Consider the following 17740-nt stretch of genomic DNA (forward strand, 5'->3'; position numbering starts at 1 on the left):
GCAATCTGTACATGTAGGTGGGGGCGAAGTGACTATGCATAGGTAACAAACAAACAGCGAGTAGCAGCAGTGTAAAAGATGGGGGGGGGGGGGGGGGGGTCAATGTAAATTGTCTTGTTTTATGAATTGTTCAGCAGTCTAAAGGCTTGAGGGTAAAAGCTGTTGAGGAGCCTTTTGGTCCTAGACTTGGCGCTATAGTCTTTCACTAAAATGTTTCAAGGACATATTTACATGTATTTCTGTATTTTCTTGTTGTTGTTGGGACAGTAACATTAGCACTCTAAAAACTACTTTAAGGAATATGTTTTTATATATTATTCATGTTCATGTCTTATTCACAAAAAAAATTTGTAAAGTATGCATTAAGGTGTCTGCAATAGAATATACTTGTCAAAAATGACTGTAGACATTAATAAATGCATTTCTGTAGCTTCAGAAATCTTTTTCACAATGGAGGAGTACCAAAATGGCTGTGTGGTGTCATCCAAACAGCATCCCCCTGTCAGTCATTGTTTAAACGATGTCAAACTAATTTTGGCCTTTCATCTAGTAGAATTGGTTGCATGCTATTGAGGAAGAGAATTGTCTTTTCAGACCCATGTGTGTATGACAACAACTGATAATCCGCTGGCAAGACGGGTTGTACCAACATGAACGAATGGCGGGAAATGTAACTGTGCATTAGATGACACATTCTCAGTATATGTGAGTCCTAGTATGTTGACATGTTTTGCTTACCACATCATTTTTACTAAACAGTACATTCAAAAATAGCGTGTACTACGATTAGCAGCCTATACTGTATGCCCTTTCAGTAAAAAGTAGGCAAGACAGATTTCGGACATGACCATTGAGTATCAATTTCTGAATTAATGGGGAAACAAATATACACATGACTCTGGCTGCATTTACTCAGGCACCCCAATTCTGATATTTCTTACCACTAATTGGTCTTTTGACCAATCACCTCAGATCTTTTTCAGAGCTGATCTGATTGGTCCAAAGACCAATTAGTGAAATAAAGATCAGAATTTGGCTGCCTGTGTAAATACAGCTTAATCCTTCTTTGACTGTCATGGTTTAGGCTACCTTTGGCTCACCCTGCAGTTGTTTAGCATGCGTTTCACTCGCTGGGCTCATCTGAATCAATATTTGTCAGAAGTTCAGGTTTAATTACAAACTCCCCAAACACACTCCCGAAATTCCACGGATGATCCAATTACCATTTTATTTCGGTGCTGACAAACAAGTGGACATTGCATTCCGCTAATTGCGGTAAAAAGTGGAAGCGGCGCTCGGGGGAAAAGGCTACGAGGAGGAATTGTTGAGGAAAGGAGAAAATAAATAGAAAAGAGAATGTGTGGTGTGCCGGCAGCTGTCGATTTCCTCTAGTTTCATCATGAAACCACAAACTGGATCCCCCAGACAAATGGCTGGTGTGTGTGTGGGTGGGTTGCTCCCAACCACAGTGAAGAAGAAAAACATGCTGGTCTTCTATCAAATTTCCACTTTAACTCAATCACTCACTCCAGACTGCTCCGCTCCACTCTGCTGTCACGGTTCGCCAGTCCCTGAAATCACTCAAACTCTCTCAGGCTTTCCCTGACAATCATGTCCGAAACATTGTTTGCCAAGCCAGTGTCAACTTTTTACCCATCAATATTGCCTTGACACACTGTCACAAATTTACAAAATTTTCCTTTGACAATTTATGAAAAGATTCAACACAGTGCTATTACAGGTGTTAGGGGTCAAAGGTCATGATTGGGTGTGTTTTTTAATTTATATTTACATACGAAATGAGTAGGAATTTAGACTTTTTCAACCCCTGCGGCAGCCTTTCAGCATTTCATGTGAGATCCCAAGTTTGTCTAGGTGTTGTGTGTTTGGTGTGTGTGTTTGTATCATTTAAATAACAGCGCAGATGAGCAAAAGAAACAGAACGGTACAGAAGGTTGGCTGAATGCATAATTTATTCATCAAGTCCCACCATTGAAAATATGAAAGAAAACAAATGAAGAACGGCAAAACACAAAAGAGCATTATTTATTACAGGAAAATCTAAGTCTGCCAGAAGATATATTCTTAAAAGACAGAGATGCATGTATATACATACAAAGACTTCATATTAATGCATCAACTCAACTCAGGAAAACAGACAGGCACACGCAGCCTCAGGCAGTGAATCCATTGGCAGTAATCTATTCCAACACATTCTCCCTGAAAGCTTGGAGGTCTATAGAAAACACTGTCAATAATTGATGCTTGAACGCGTGAACATTCCTGTACATTCATGTACATTAGTGAGGGTGTTGAATTATTACACTTCAGCTATGATGGCAGCTAGAAGTAGGTTTTATTTGTCATCATTATAAAGCACATAGAATAACATTTTACACTTTACAATGATTCATCTCAGGATTCTAATGTTCAGCCTATTTGGGGTTGGGAACCTGGACGAAACTCACCTCAGTTTAGATGGATGTAGTGGACCTACCTTAGCTTGAAGTATTCCATCCATTTGTCAGCAGAGAAATGTCATCCCTTTTCTTAAGGATTTCTTGAACAAGATTGTTTGATAACCAGTGAATTACAGACTGGTTTTGGACTATATCTTAGGACTTTCTTCGGCTTTGTTACAGCCTTTAGTACTGGGCTTTCGTTGGTGGGTCTTAGAGATTTGCTACTCTGTTTAGGCCTATGTGTTTGGCATTTCTGTTTTGAAGTCACTTAATGGTTGCATGTAGGCCTAGAGTTAGACAGCAAACTCCACTGTAACGTCACCGCAGGCTATTTGCTCTGTGTGGAAAAGGAAGCTTTGGCTCTACTGGCCTGCACGTTGACCTCTCACTGTGTGTTTAGTGGCTTCTATCCCTACATGAACACATCTACCCTCACGTAGGAATAAAAAGCCATAAGACACAGCAGCAATCTCACAGGAGGAGGAGGAGGAGGGACGGACATCACCTGAAGGAGGGCAAGGAAGAAAAGAGGGGGAGGAGGAGGAGGAGAGGAGAAACCGGTGCTCGGAAACTAGTGGAGGAGGAGAAGAACAGTGGGGCAGCAGGAACGGGGGAGACACAGGCAGGGAAATGGAACTGAGAGTAGGGAGTCGGGACATTAAGGGAACTAGCAACTAGCAGGGAACAGTCAAAATGGACAAGTGGAGGCTTGGCTGGACCGTGTGTGCATGACTGTGCATGTAGATTATCAGTAAAACACTTCTCGTCAGATCTCAAAGTGTAACTCATCTCATCTCCCCTGTTTGTGTGTGAGAAACTGCCTATTTATGTGTCGGTTTGTCAGGTGATTGACATGTAGATTTCACTGACCATCCTCACTCAGGACCTCTCATGCTCAAACCATTAGGAATGCACCTCGGTTTCCTCCCTCACTTATGTACCACGACTAAGTTATGCCTGCGTGCGGGTTATTGTGCGAGTGTATTCGTGCGTAAGCCAGGCACACGGCGATAAATATGCATGACTCTGCCGCTGATATCCTGCTTTGTATGGAAATGAGCTTGTGTAAGTTTAATAATGCAATCCCGGTGGATTGGAAAGCCGACACGTTGCAGAGCGGAATTTTAAACAGGGCTCCCCGCCTGTGGGCTCCTCATGGCTGGGATCAGACCTGGCTCTCCGTACAGCAGAGACACCATGAGAGCCTTCCCCTCTGCAGTCCAGGGCTCTGACATGGGGGCCAACGTTAATGAGGGGTACAAGAGAGGGAAGGCCAACTGGATTCTCATTGAAAGCCACTGTCACAACTAAACCGCTGGGTGGAAACAGCAGGACTGAACAACAAGGGACTGGAGTCAAGTTGGTGATGGGAACTGGAGTCATGTAAGGTTGAGTTCGAGCTGAATTGGAGCTTTCAAACTCCTTTTATACTCCTATTCTTGGGATTCATGGAGGGTGAGCCCAGCACATCTCGTGACCTGTTTTTAGAAAGAGGGGGGATGGGGGGTTACACAATTGCAGGTACAATTATAGACGTGGTCAATGCGTAAAGTATTATATAGACCGATAACCTTGCTCTATCTCTATAATAGATATCTTCTGAAGACATGACTTACCTGTATGTGTGATGGTGGCACCAGCCGACCCACCTGTTAATGTGCTAATTGCTGACATGTTGTTCGCTGAAACAACTTCTTCCAAATGACTGGATTTTGTGGGGCCCTGAAAGAAGAACGGCGGGATAGATTATTATAATTATTATATTAAATAATATACATTTAATGCTGTGACAGTTACTATCACCATTGCTAAACATCACTATTGTTAACCTCTCTAGGGTACGTGGGATGGTAGCGTCCCACCTCGTCAACAGCCAGTGAAACTGCAGGGCGCCAAATTCAAAACAACAGAAATCCCACAATTAAAATTCCTCAAACATACATGTATTTTACACCATTTTAAAGGTTATCTTGTTGTAAATCCAGCCACAGAGTCCAATTTCAAAAAGGCTTGACGATGAAAGCAAACCAAACGATTGTGTTAGGTCAGAGCCAAGTCACAGAAAAACACAGCCAATTTTTCCAGCCAAAGAGAGGAGTCACAAAAAGCAGAAATATAGATAAAATGAATCACTAACCTTTGACGATCTTCATCAGATGACACTCATAGGACTTCATGTTACACAATACATGAGTTTACATTGGCGCGTTATGTTCAGTAGTTCCAAAACATCCGGTGATTTTGCAGAGAGCCACATCAATTTACAGAAATACTCATAATAAACATTGATAAAAGATACAACTGTTATGCATGGGATTTTAGATCCACTTCTCCTTAATGCAACCGCTGTGTCAGATTTCAAAACAACTTTACGGAAAAAGCACACCGTGCAATAATCTGAGTACGGCGCTCATAGACCAAAACAACCCAGACAGATATCGCCATGTTGTGTAGTCAACAGAGGTCAGAAATAGCATTATAAATATTCACTTACCTTTGATGATCTTCATCAGAATGCACTACCAGGAATCCCAGTTCCACAATAAATGTTTGTTTTGTTCGATAATTTCCATCATTTATGTCCAAATAGCTCCTTTTTGTTAGTGCGTTCAGTACACAATCCAAACTCACAACGCTCGATCACTAGGAGCAGACGAAAAGTCACAAAGTTCCGTTACAGTCCGTAGAAACATGTCAAACGAAGTATAGAATCAATCTTCAATAATGTTCCACCCGGAGAATTCCTTTGTCTGTAGAATTGCAATGGAACAGAGCTAACTATCACATGAACGCGCTAGACTGAGCTCGTGGCTCTCTGGCAGACCTCTGACTTATTCCCCTCTCATTCACCCCCACTTCACAGTAGAAGCATCAAATAAGGTTCTAAAGACTGTTATCATCTAGTGGAAGCCTTAGGAAGTGCAATTTGACCCCATAGACACTGTGTATTCGATAGGCCAAGAGTTGAAAAACTACAAACCTCAGATTTCCCACTTCCTGGTTGGATTTTTTCTCAGGTTTTTGCCTGCCATATGAGATCTGTTATACTCACAGACATCATTCAAACAGTTTTAGAAACTTCAGAGTGTTTTCTATCCAAATCTACTAATTAGATGTATATTAATGTATATTCTAGCTTTTATGGCTGAGTAGCAGGCAGTTTAATTTGGGCAAGTTTTTCATCCAAAATTCCCAATGCTGCCCCCTACCCTAGAGAAGTTTATTGGCAGCAGTAAAAATTGAGTTAGTAGTACTGCCATTAGCAGCACAATTGAAGCCTCCTCTAGACCTTATGAACCTCATTTGATAGATGTGCAAAAAATAGGTTTTCTTTTCAAAGTGTCCTATTTTGTTCCAAATAGTTCAGTATTACATGGCACACAATGAGCAGTGACATATTTATTGTAAAATGATCGATTGATCTGCCTCAAACTGACGCTATTGGAGAGATAGATTGCTCAAACATTTTAGCTCCAATAGCACTACATGACAAATGGGCTATTTACACAACAGATGAATAATGACTCACTCTAACCATTAGAAGTGGACTCTGGAACTACCCCAAACTGCACAAAGGCCTTGCCATCTATTAACATGTTGTACATGAATAATTAAACTCCTATGAATTGCTAATTAACGTGTAATTGATGTACTATCCACAGATTTGATTGGGTTATGGCTCTGATGGATCTTTGGGTGCGATTTCACAGTGGGAACAGATGTATACTCGTACATCTGAGAGAGCTATGGTTGCTAGTGATCATTCCCACCCCACTGAGAACAAAATAGCCCTCATATATCCCTGTAATCTGCATTAGCACTGGAGCGGGAGCCCTGAGACAGCAGCTAGGAAGATGAGTAATGGGCTACTGCTGTAATGGCTGCCCCTGAGCCACACCCCAAAACCAAACCAAACTGCATGCATGAGAATAGGCGATGTTAGTCGAAGGAATCTCCCCTCAACACTGTTTCTAATAACCAGCATCTCTCCAGCTATTACGACACGTTTCACGATGATACACCTGTTGAGCTAAAGACCAAAGAACACATCCAAGTCAGAAAACTTCCCTAATACTGTAAGTCCCAAAAAATCATGGAACAACACCACACACAGACGACTGCACTCAATAATTCAACACAACCAAGACCTGAAGACCCCTTCCCAACTTAGCCAACAATTCTCTGAAGAGTCTTTCCCTGCAGCAAGATAGGACAGCCATATCTGATGTTGGAGAAGCCAAAGCCAGCATTTCACCCCTAAGGATGAAATAGCCTTCAAAATGTCATGATAAAATGCTCTTAAAAATCTAATCTGGCCTCCCCTGCAATCTTCCATTCAGCTTCTTTCTCGTTCTCTTTCTACCTCTCGTTCTCCATAGCACTCCCACTCCCTTCGACTCCTCGATAAGTGAAAATATTTTAGAGTAGGCAATAAAAGGCTCATCAGGACAAGCTGAAATGATTTCTTAATACGATGGCTTTTTAATGAGGACTGAACGAGACGGCCGTGTGGCTGATGGCAGGCCCCTCTTTATCTACGAGGGCAGGGCAGGAGGACTGATGGCACTTAAACACTCTGGCTGGCAACCCTCTCCATGGTGTGTGTGTGTGTGTGTGTGTGTGCGTGTGTGTGTGTGTGTGTGTGTGTGTGTGTGTGTGTGTGTGTGTGTGCGTGTGTGCACATGTGGATCATTGACTGGCCTTAATTCAGCCTACTCTAGTCATTATTTTTTACTCTGAAAACCTGCCTCCTGCATTGTGAGAAGAGAGCCCTGCTATGATATATCTACCATATGATGACAATGTTATGAAAGACAAAAATATTGCAGTTAAAGCTGCAATATGTACTTTTTTGGGCGACTGGATTAAATTCACATAGAAATGTTAGTTATAGATCTGTCGTTTTTGCTTCTTTTACTTTCGGTTTTGTACACCAGCTTCAAACAGCTGAAAATACAATATTTTTGGTTATTGAAAATATATTTCACAGCGGTTTAGATGGTACAATGATTCTCTACACTATAGTTGCTTGTTTTGTCACATAAACTGAAATAAGGCAAACTATTATAATTTTAGCAACCAGGAAATGGCAGAGTGATTTCTACATAATGCACCTTTAAATTGCACTGCCTGTTGGTGAATGACTCGGCAAGTATAGCATTCGGTTACAACTAATATAACTGTACATGCTGCATTGATTCCGACTGGAAAAGTCTAACTTTGTTTGTAGAATTTTTTCTACACCTGTCTGTCCTTATTCAACGTTATTTCTTATCCTCTCTCACATCTTTCTCTTTCTTTCATTTCTCTCACTCTCTCTCTCATTTCACGGCTCTCAAGGTGGATGAATGGTCAGAGTTGGCTGACTTTGTTATGAAACCTGGAGGTCAGATTAGACTCAAGGCATCGCGAGAGGAATAAGGGGTGAGGAGTAGCAAGACAGAGCAGAGGAGAGAGACCCCCTGCTAGGCAGACAACAAAACCTGTTTGCGAATCACCCGCGTGGGCATCCCGCCAAGCCGCCCCCATCACATAATCAGAGCCTGGTGCGGACACAAGGTCGTTTCAACACCGGCTACGCCTCCCCAATTAGCATGCAGCCCGTGGCGCGGCCTGTCTGGGAGCAAACACGTGCATGGCGCGTCGCTGCCCTAATGAGCTGCCAGTCAGCAAGGAGCAGGCGGCAGGCACAACGTAAAAACTTTCCCGGAGTGTTTGCGTGTGATCTCAAGGGCGGAAGAGGACACTCTAACCTTGAGAATACCGTCTAGCCATATACTCTACAGGTCACCCTGTCAGCTCCCTTGGAGAACAGGTGCTATTTTACTCCACGACTCTGCCCAAAGGTCCTCAGAACTGTGTCTGAACCACTACAGCACTAGAACTCCCAAAGCTCTGTCAATATTGCTTATACATATTTGCAAAGGCCCTTTCCAAAGACACGAACTGTCTTTGCATGTTCTGTCCCATTGACAAATAACATATTAAAATGTCAGTTTTCATCCAAAAGTGACTCCCTGTTGTGAGCCAGCTATACAGCAGTCTTCCTGTTGTGTTAGAATCTGTAATACTTTACATCTTGTTTCAGAATACTGTCCTTCAGCAGTTTATTAGTCTGCATCAAGTGATGATGTGGTCTACACAGCGAAACAACAATAACACATTCAGGCCAAGTACACCGGAAAGCCTCTGTAGCTGGGTCTGTCCCTAAGAGACAACAAAGGACAATATTTAGACCCGAACTGTCTCTCTCTGTGCTGAGGATCGATGTTAGGAGTCAGTGGGGGATCTTGACTAGATAGAGATGTTTTTGGGGGGTAAGTCAGTGTCAGCTTTCCTAGAAGCTCTGTAAACCGTCTGGAGCGTTCACAATTCAACATTTCGCTAAACAAACACACCCCAAATTGACCATTATTCTGTTCATGTTTTATGTTCGACACCTACTTTGTTAAAACCCTAAAGTCACCCTTTGGTATGACATACAATACATACTTTGTTTAGCTTTTGAATCCAACAAGGACCTGCGACTATAAAACTTTCAAAGTCTAAAGGAGATCCACCGTAACTCCTGTTATGGGATACATTTTCCAACCGTCTGGCATCATTGGGCGCTGCTGAAATTGATTGAAGGGTGCGTTTCAGTTTTGCCGTCACTAAAGACATTTGCCAATTCAAACAATGAAAACAACCATAACAACAGCTGTTGGTTTATCAACATGCCGTGGCGTGTTACAAGCATATAGAGAGCTGAAGGCAAAGCTCTGGCTTGCAGGCCCACCAAGTGTATGCATTGGTATATTACACTGATATATTTTAGTAAAAGAGGGGCTTTAAGGAGGATAATTATCCAACAGAATCTTCTGCTTCCCACACGTTTGTTCCAGATTCATCCTCCACACCAATCTGTCAGGACAATCTGCTCAGTTGCCTTGCCCATAGTGTGATCAAACAGCATGAACCAACAGACTTGGAAAGCAAATACAAGAACTCACTAGTTTGATACTCCTTTGAACTCTCAATAAAGAACAGTGTCATTCGCAAACATAATCATTTAATGGTTTATTTGGGCATGAATGACTCAATGAATTAAATAATTTCTTCATCCACCCGCTGCAGATGGAGGGATGTTGGAAGATGTACTGGCATCTAATGGGACAATTTCTGATAGACTGCAGCAGGTTTATAACATGCTGACAGCACTGAATAACAAGAGTACAATAACACAACGAGTACAACATTAAGGTGCATGTAAGTTTACGTGTGGTATTATTAAGATGGACATTACGCCATGATTAACATTAAGGTGCATGTAAGTTTACGTGTGGTATTATTAAGATGGACATTACACCATGCTTAACATTAAGGTGCATGTAAGTTTACGTACGGTATTATTAAGATGGACATTACGCCATGCTTAACATTAAGGTGCATGTAAGTTTACGTGTGGTATTATTAAGATGGACATTACGCCATGCTTAACATTAAGGTGCATGTAAGTTTACGTACGGTATTATTAAGATGGACATTACGCCATGCTTAACATTAAGGTGCATGTAAGTTTACGTACGGTATTATTAAGATGGACATTAGGCCATGCTTAACATTAAGGTGCATGTAAGTTTACGTACGGTATTATTAAGATGGACATTAGGCCATGCTTAACATTAAGGTGCATGTAAGTTTACGTACGGTATTATTAAGATGGACATTACGCCATGCTTAACATTAAGGTGCATGTAAGTTTACGTGCGGTATTATTAAGATGGACATTAGGCCATGCTTAACATTAAGGTGCATGTAAGTTTACGTACAGTATTATTAAGATGGACATTACGCCATGCTTAACATTAAGGTGCATGTAAGTTTACGTACGGTATTATTAAGATGGACATTAGGCCATGCTTAACATTAAGGTGCATGTAAGTTTACGTGCGGAATTATTAAGATGGATATTAGGCCATGCTTAACATTAAGGTGCATGTAAGTTCACGTACAGTATTATTAAGATGGACATTAGGCCATGCTTAACATTAAGGTGCATGTAAGTTTACGTACGGTATTATTAAGATGGACATTACGCCATGCTTAACATTAAGGTGCATGTAAGTTTACGTATGGTATTATTAAGATGGACATTACGCCATGCTTAACATTAAGGTGCATGTAAGTTTACGTACGGTATTATTAAGATGGACATTAGGCCATGCTTAACATTAAGGTGCATGTAAGTTTACGTGCGGTATTATTAAGATGGACATTACGCCATGCTTAACATTGAGGTGCATGTAAGTTTACGTGCGGTATTATTAAGATGGACATTAGGCCATGCTTAACATTAAGGTGCATGTAAGTTTACGTACGGTATTATTAAGATGGACATTACGCCATGCTTAACATTAAGGTGCATGTAAGTTTACGTACGGTATTATTAAGATGGACATTAGGCCATGCTTAACATTAAGGTGCATGTAAGTTTACGTACGGTATTATTAAGATGGACATTACGCCATGCTTAACATTAAGGTGCATGTAAGTTTACGTACGGTATTATTAAGATGGACATTACGCCATGCTTAACATTAAGGTGCATGTAAGTTTACGTGTGGTATTATTAAGATGGACATTAGGCCATGCTTAACATTAAGATGGACATTAGGCCATGCTTAACATTAAGGTGCATGTAAGTTTACGTACGGTATTATTAAGATGGACATTAGGCCATGCTTAACATTAAGGTGCATGTAAGTTTACGTACGGTATTATTAAGATGGACATTAGGCCATGCTTATCATTAAGGTGCATGTACGTTTACGTACGGTATTATTAAGATGGACATTACGCCATGCTTAACATTAAGGTGCATGTAAGTTTACGTACGGTATTATTAAGATGGACATTAGGCCATGCTTAACATTAAGGTGCATGTAAGTTTACGTACGGTATTATTAAGATGGACATTACGCCATGCTTAACATTAAGGTGCATGTAAGTTTACGTACGGTATTATTAAGATGGACATTACGCCATGCTTAACATTAAGGTGCATGTAAGTTTACGTACGGTATTATTAAGATGGACATTAGGCCATGCTTAACATTAAGGTGCATGTAAGTTTACGTACAGTATTATTAAGATGGACATTACGCCATGCTTAACATTAAGGTGCATGTAAGTTTACGTGCGGTATTATTAAGATGGACATTAGGCCATGCTTAACATTAAGGTGCAGTAAGAGTTTCCCATCATTACATAATCACACTACTGAATGGCACATCTACAATCAAGTCTATGCGAAAGCAAGTCACGCCTCGTAAAGCCCCGACGGAGTTCGCTACCTGTCTGTTTTGTCATTGCATCCGCATAGTGCCGGTCCCTGTCGGCAAAGGGGCGTTCTGTTATTGCTGAGCCAATCACCCTGCTGACTGTTTGCTGGCCCTTATTTCCCTGCCACCAATCTGCCAGCTCCCTGATGCAGCCGCTAAATCATCTTTCACTCCTGAGCTGCCACCCCATGACGACGCAGGGAGCATCCCAAGGGTGCCTCGCGGAGCAGCCAGAGCCCAGGGTTTCCATGGAGATGTGAGCGTTAGGACGTGGATGGGCTAATGACGGCGTTATCTCCACTCTAATGGTTCTGGCAAGAGGCCAGGGTTAATAATACCATGAGATGACCCTAACAAGGAGATCAGCCAATGACGACGGGCCTCTACTGTCCAAATACACCTGCTGTCTACTATGTGTTTTGAGTGTTTGTGTGAGTGACAAAGAGAGAGCAGTTTCAAGGAATACAGGATGTTGAGGCATTACAGCTCTCAGAATATATTACAACTCATGTGTTACAAACCCAATCATCTTTGATACATATTATACCAGGGTTTCCCAAACTCGGTACCCGGGACCCAAAGGGGTTCCGTTTTAATGGTGTAACACAGGGTATCCCAAACTCAGTACCCGGGACCCAAAGGGGTTCAGTTTTATTGGTGTAACACAGGGTATCCCAAACTCATCCTCGGGACTTCAAGGGGTTCAGTTTTAATGGTGTAACACAGGGTATCCCAAACTCATCCTCGGGACTTCAAGGGGTTCAGTTTTAATGGTGTAACACAGGGTATCCCAAACTCATCCTCGGGACTTCAAGGGGTTCAGTTTTAATGGTGTAACACAGGGTATCCCAAACTCATCCTCGGGACTTCAAGGGGTTCAGTTTTAATGGTGTAACACAGGGTATCCCAAACTCATCCTCGGGACTTCAAGGGGTTCAGTTTTATTGGTGTAACACAGGGTATCCCAAACTCATCCTCGGGACTTCAAGGGGTGCACATTTTGTTTTTTGCCATATCACTACACAGCTTGATCAAAGCCTGATGATTAGTTGATCATTTGAATCAGCTTTGTAGTGTTGGGCAAAAAACAATAACCCCTTGGGTTCCTGAGGACCACGTTTGGGATACCCTGTGTTATACTATTAAAACTGAACTAGGAATACTTTAACTTCAGAACAGAATTTAGTGTCCATTGGGCTGTAACAGTGTGAAATCTTGTCGGTAAGAATTCCTCCACAGAATCGAATGGAGGGCTTCTTTCACCACTTGAGAGGGACAAGAGGTGAGAGATGTAGCTAAAAAGTGAATAAACTAATAGGAAGGTGGTATGATTAATGTGCAACAAGTTACGGCTAGCACACAGACACACTTAGCCCCCCGTTATCGAGCAGCACAGATGTGCACAGCCACTTCCCAGCCCTCCCCTCATCCACATACATCAGAGAAATGCACCTTGGGAGATTGAGAGGATGGCACCGGCACCAAGCCCACCATCTGCCGTCATTTAGAGATAAATGACGGCTCAAACCTAGAGGGAGCTCTCCATCCGCCTGTCTGGTTCTGCTGCCAGCCCCCGACGTGGTGACGGATCCGCCCAACCTTCGCGTCCAAAATCGATGTCTGAGACCCTGGCTGTCAGAATGGAGTGCACCTCGGAGAGAAACTCAGCCTGGCTTTAGCTGGCCGAGCACAGTCTTTTCCTCTGGAGAGTGGGCAGTTGGAACAGCTGCACTGCCACTGATGACACTTTGTAAAGGTACTCACTAATACCTTACAATTGGTCAGGTTTATTAGGCAACATGATCATATTTTGTGAACTATGCATCTAAACAGCTGTGCCTTAGAACTGTATGTAAGGAGCACCTTGGGGAACATCGTTGCTCCAGGTCTAGGAACATCCTCTGTTCCCTGGGAAAAGCACTAAAGTTCCAGTTAGCTAAGTTCTCACACTGACTCCACTATGCCACTATGTCACCGAGCCACCAAGCCATAGCAGTCTGCTGATGGGAGGTTAGCTTGATTAATTTCATGGATTTGGAAATGAGCCGTGGTGATAAGGCTATCGCTCCCTCATCTAGGGCTGACGGGGGCGTAATTAAACAGATAGCCAAAGATGATGAGGAAATGGTCTGGAAAGCCTGGGGAATATGAGGGTGGAATCGTCGGCTCGTCTACGCAGGCGGATGATTAGATTGGCGCTTAATTGCCGCCCATGCTATTTTTAGGGGATCTGCTCACATGAGGTGTTCCCCCACTCCGTCATCTGAGCGGTCAAGGTCAGCCCACTGCTCCCCTACTCAATTGTTAAGGCTGTGTCAAAGGGATGGGTGGTAGGCGATTTGAGAAAAGGTGCCCACGAATCTCCACCGCCCCCCCTCCTCATCATGTCTCTGCCGAGATGTCTTGGAGATTGGGGTCAGGAGTGGGTGAACCGCAGCCTAATGGGAACATCCAGGATGATGGCTTGAAATGGCACGGTGGTTATCTATAGCAGAACTGTGCTTATCTGTGTTCCTTATCGATCTCTGATATCAATCTCTGCTAGAACTGGTGGACCCCTCTCCCGGTCTCACTAAGAGTCTCTATATCCCAATATCGCAATGGACGTCAGCAGAATCACCTTTTTTTCTCTCTGAAACCTATGCTCTTTCAGAATGCATATCACAGTATTCCTAGGGTTGTAGAGGCAAGATTTCGTCTACACTTAGTCTACGTTGGTTTTTCTTCCAACCTTATCTGATACACAAGTTGTGCATTATCTTGGTAGATGTATATTACATGTCCTCTTACACTGGTCTGTTCTCTATCTAAACAACCAGATACATTTCAAGACAAAATGCTTCGCTCTTGCAAAAGAGGAAGAGAAAGTACATTATCAAGCTCCTTTGGGGTGCATACTCAATAGAACTTTAGCTGCCTCTGGTGCTGAAACACGCCTTTCTGCAAGAACAGAAGAAAAAGTCACTTGGGTATTAAAGCCACACAATAGCACTTCTTTGCAAATTGAACACTTCCTATAGTGTTGCAGGAAACAGAAGGTTTGGGTGGTATTACTGAAAGAAAACATTTTGATAAATAGTCCCCTTGGCTAGATCAATATCATAGCCTGGTTGTTGCGCCATAGCATCAAAGATCACGAGACAGAGATGGATAACTGGATAACGGCGTAGATGCCATTGTGTATTTCTCACAAAAGCTATTGGATGAGAGCTTCCTGAGCAAAAAGTCATCAGGCAAGGCTATTGGGTGAGGTGATTTCATACATACAGACACATAACATGATTGGAGGGTGCGAGTCTTTCGAGAAACAGAGAGGACGATTGGATGAGACAGATGTGAAAACGTGCTGTAGACGTCTGTCTCATGCTCACGCTGTCTGCCTGAACGGCCATGGTGTCTGTGTTGCATGCCGTTCTCCAAAAGCCTCTGCGAAAATCTAAAGCCGTCCATAAAACCATAATCCCGGCTCTGCAGACACAGAAGACAATAGAGCTTTATCGCTTTGGGTGACACTCTGTGTGTTTCCCAGCATCCTCCGGGCTTATCACGCCACGGCACCCAGCGTATCGTCCCATTATCCCAAGCACCGGGGCAGCCCTTAGAGCTGGAGAATGAGCCGACTTGTCAGACAGCAGTACAAAGAGAATCTGTAGGGCCATGGATTAGAGAGAGAGAGAGATAGATAGATGCAGGGAGGGAGAGAGAGAAAGTCAGAGGGAGAGAGGTGCCTAGAGAGAAAACGAAAAGGATGTTGAAGGCGAGTTCTACCTTATACCTGTCATGGAAATTCTACACAGGGACAATCACATACCCTTTGCAGTCGTTCAGTGAATTCTGTGCTGACCAACTGAATTGTTGCTAAAGGTAGCAACAATCTTTAATCAATCAAAAAAACAAGCAAGCATTCAATCAATCAAACAGGATGAAAGAGAAAACACTTTATTTGTGCAATAAAATGTGATTGCAGAAAACACCTCCTCTCCCGTCCACAATCACTCACACACACCCGGACGCCAACGCTCGTAGAATCCCAATATCACCAAAAAGCTATATGGTGCAGACGAGCATGCACGCCATCCCAAGATCCCACACTTCATTACGTGCCCAGCCAACCTTGACAGGAGTAAATCGATGCAGGATAATAGCCAGCAGACGCCTCCTCCCTCCATCCCACCCGCCGGTTTTATCAGCACTGCAGATCATTCCTCTTATCAGGCTGGGCCAGTAATAACCCTCCCATATAACGTTTGTTGTGATCACTGACAGCTTGGCTCTGCTCTGTGTGGTAACAGTATGTATATGTTAAGCTCACTCTCCTGTTCTGTCTACCGTGTGTCAGACTCCTTTCAGTTAGGGGCTGTTCTGTTTGATGTATTTTCAGGTATCTGAGATGTTTGTCTGTGAATGACAATAAAAAGCCCTACACAAGGTTAATGCTACCCAGTCTCATGCTCTCTATTTTTCAACAATGACATGGGGTTGGGTTTGGATGCCCAGTTGGCAACAATTACAATTATAAAATGCATGTTTTTAACTTAGCCTATATCGGGACTCATTAACTCCACTATTAACATTATGCATCATTCAAATGGGAGAACATTTCTTTGAGTGACAGTTAATGCATTTCTAATAACCGAACGCAGGGGTTTTACTGTGGAATTAAAAGTGAACAAATCAATTATGGGGGATCTTAAAATGTGATGAGTGAAAGGAGGTAGAGTAGAAAAGACAGAGGGTCGAAGGTCAATATCGCAAAGTTTAGAATTAAATAAAGAAAATGTCTAGTGTGGAGAACCGGTCAGCTCTGTCAAACAAACCATTTAAAAAAAAGACACTTCTTAAAACAAAATATGGTAGTGGGAAAGAAAGGGAATTCAGATATTTCAAAGAGCTGTCAAAAAGCAAGGTTGGCTCAGGTGATGATGACCTGTCAGCAGAGTATTGATCAGAATTATGATCAAAGACGGCATCCTTTCACCTTACCAGTGGGAAGCAAAATCCCAACTGAAGGTCTTATCTATGATGGAGAGCACGGTTGGTGAGTTTAAAAAAAAAATGTTTTGTCGTTTTTAGCAGACACTCTTATCCAGAGCGAATTACAGGAGCAATTAGGGTTAGGTGCCTTGCTCAAGGGCACATCGGCAGATTTTTCACCTAGTCTGCTCCGACATTCAAACCAGCGACCTTTTGGTTCCTGAACCAACCCCCGCAACCGCTAGGCGACCTGATGTACGATCTCATGGTGTCTCAAAGCTCTAACATTTCTTGCTATCCTCATTCCATTCCCTGGCAGGAGCTCTGTCTAAATACATTTAAAATGTACCCTTCCTTTTTCCTTTCCCTGAGGTAATGACTGCTAGGCATAACTAGATTGGTGAAGAGCTCTTTGAGTGCCTGCTGCTATAGCAAACACCACTATCTCCTGACAGGACGGGACTAAATAAATATCAAAAGACTTACAAATAGTCAAATATCACGTCGAAAGAAAATTCAACTATGAATCAACTGAAAGTCTAAAAACATGTTAAATAAAGCCTACAACACATAAATGTAAAATAAATACAATCACTCTTCAGCTGTTTGGTAGGTAAATTCCACTGCAGATGGGCTAGATGTAAGGTAAACCTATCCGAGGCTGGTGTTGATGCAGAGTTAATATTGAAGCAGCTGCAACTCTCAGTGTGGCGGCCATTAAGATGGGGGGGTGATCGAGGGGGTTCTCCAGGGAGGAGGTATCTAATGAAGGAACATCGCTCCTCGACATCTGCCTCCCTCCATCCCCGTTTACACCCCCCCTCTGCCGCAGCAACCCCATCGCCTCATCTCTTCCTCTTCCTGTTAGCTATGTTTGTTTTCAGCTGTTTTTTGTTGGGGGGTCTGGAGAGTATGAAGGAGGGGTGCCCCCCCCCCCAACACCTTCTCCTCAGGGCTGCTCATAAACCCACCATCCATCTC

At 42.8% G+C, this 17740-nt stretch overlaps 1 long non-coding RNA gene across 1 annotated transcript; it reads right to left on the reverse strand.

Annotated features, from left to right (window-relative positions):
- Positions 1-1955: 1955 nt before the first annotated feature.
- LOC110490517 lies at positions 1956-4286 on the reverse strand. Its single transcript, XR_002468711.2, has 2 exons — positions 4079-4286; positions 1956-3940 (listed from the first exon to the last, which is right to left on the reverse strand). It is a non-coding gene; the product is annotated as an uncharacterized LOC110490517 (long non-coding RNA).
- Between the last annotated feature and the right edge of the window lie 13454 nt (positions 4287-17740).

This window comes from Oncorhynchus mykiss, chromosome 15, assembly GCF_013265735.2.
Source record: "Oncorhynchus mykiss isolate Arlee chromosome 15, USDA_OmykA_1.1, whole genome shotgun sequence".
NCBI lineage: Eukaryota > Metazoa > Chordata > Actinopteri > Salmoniformes > Salmonidae > Oncorhynchus > Oncorhynchus mykiss.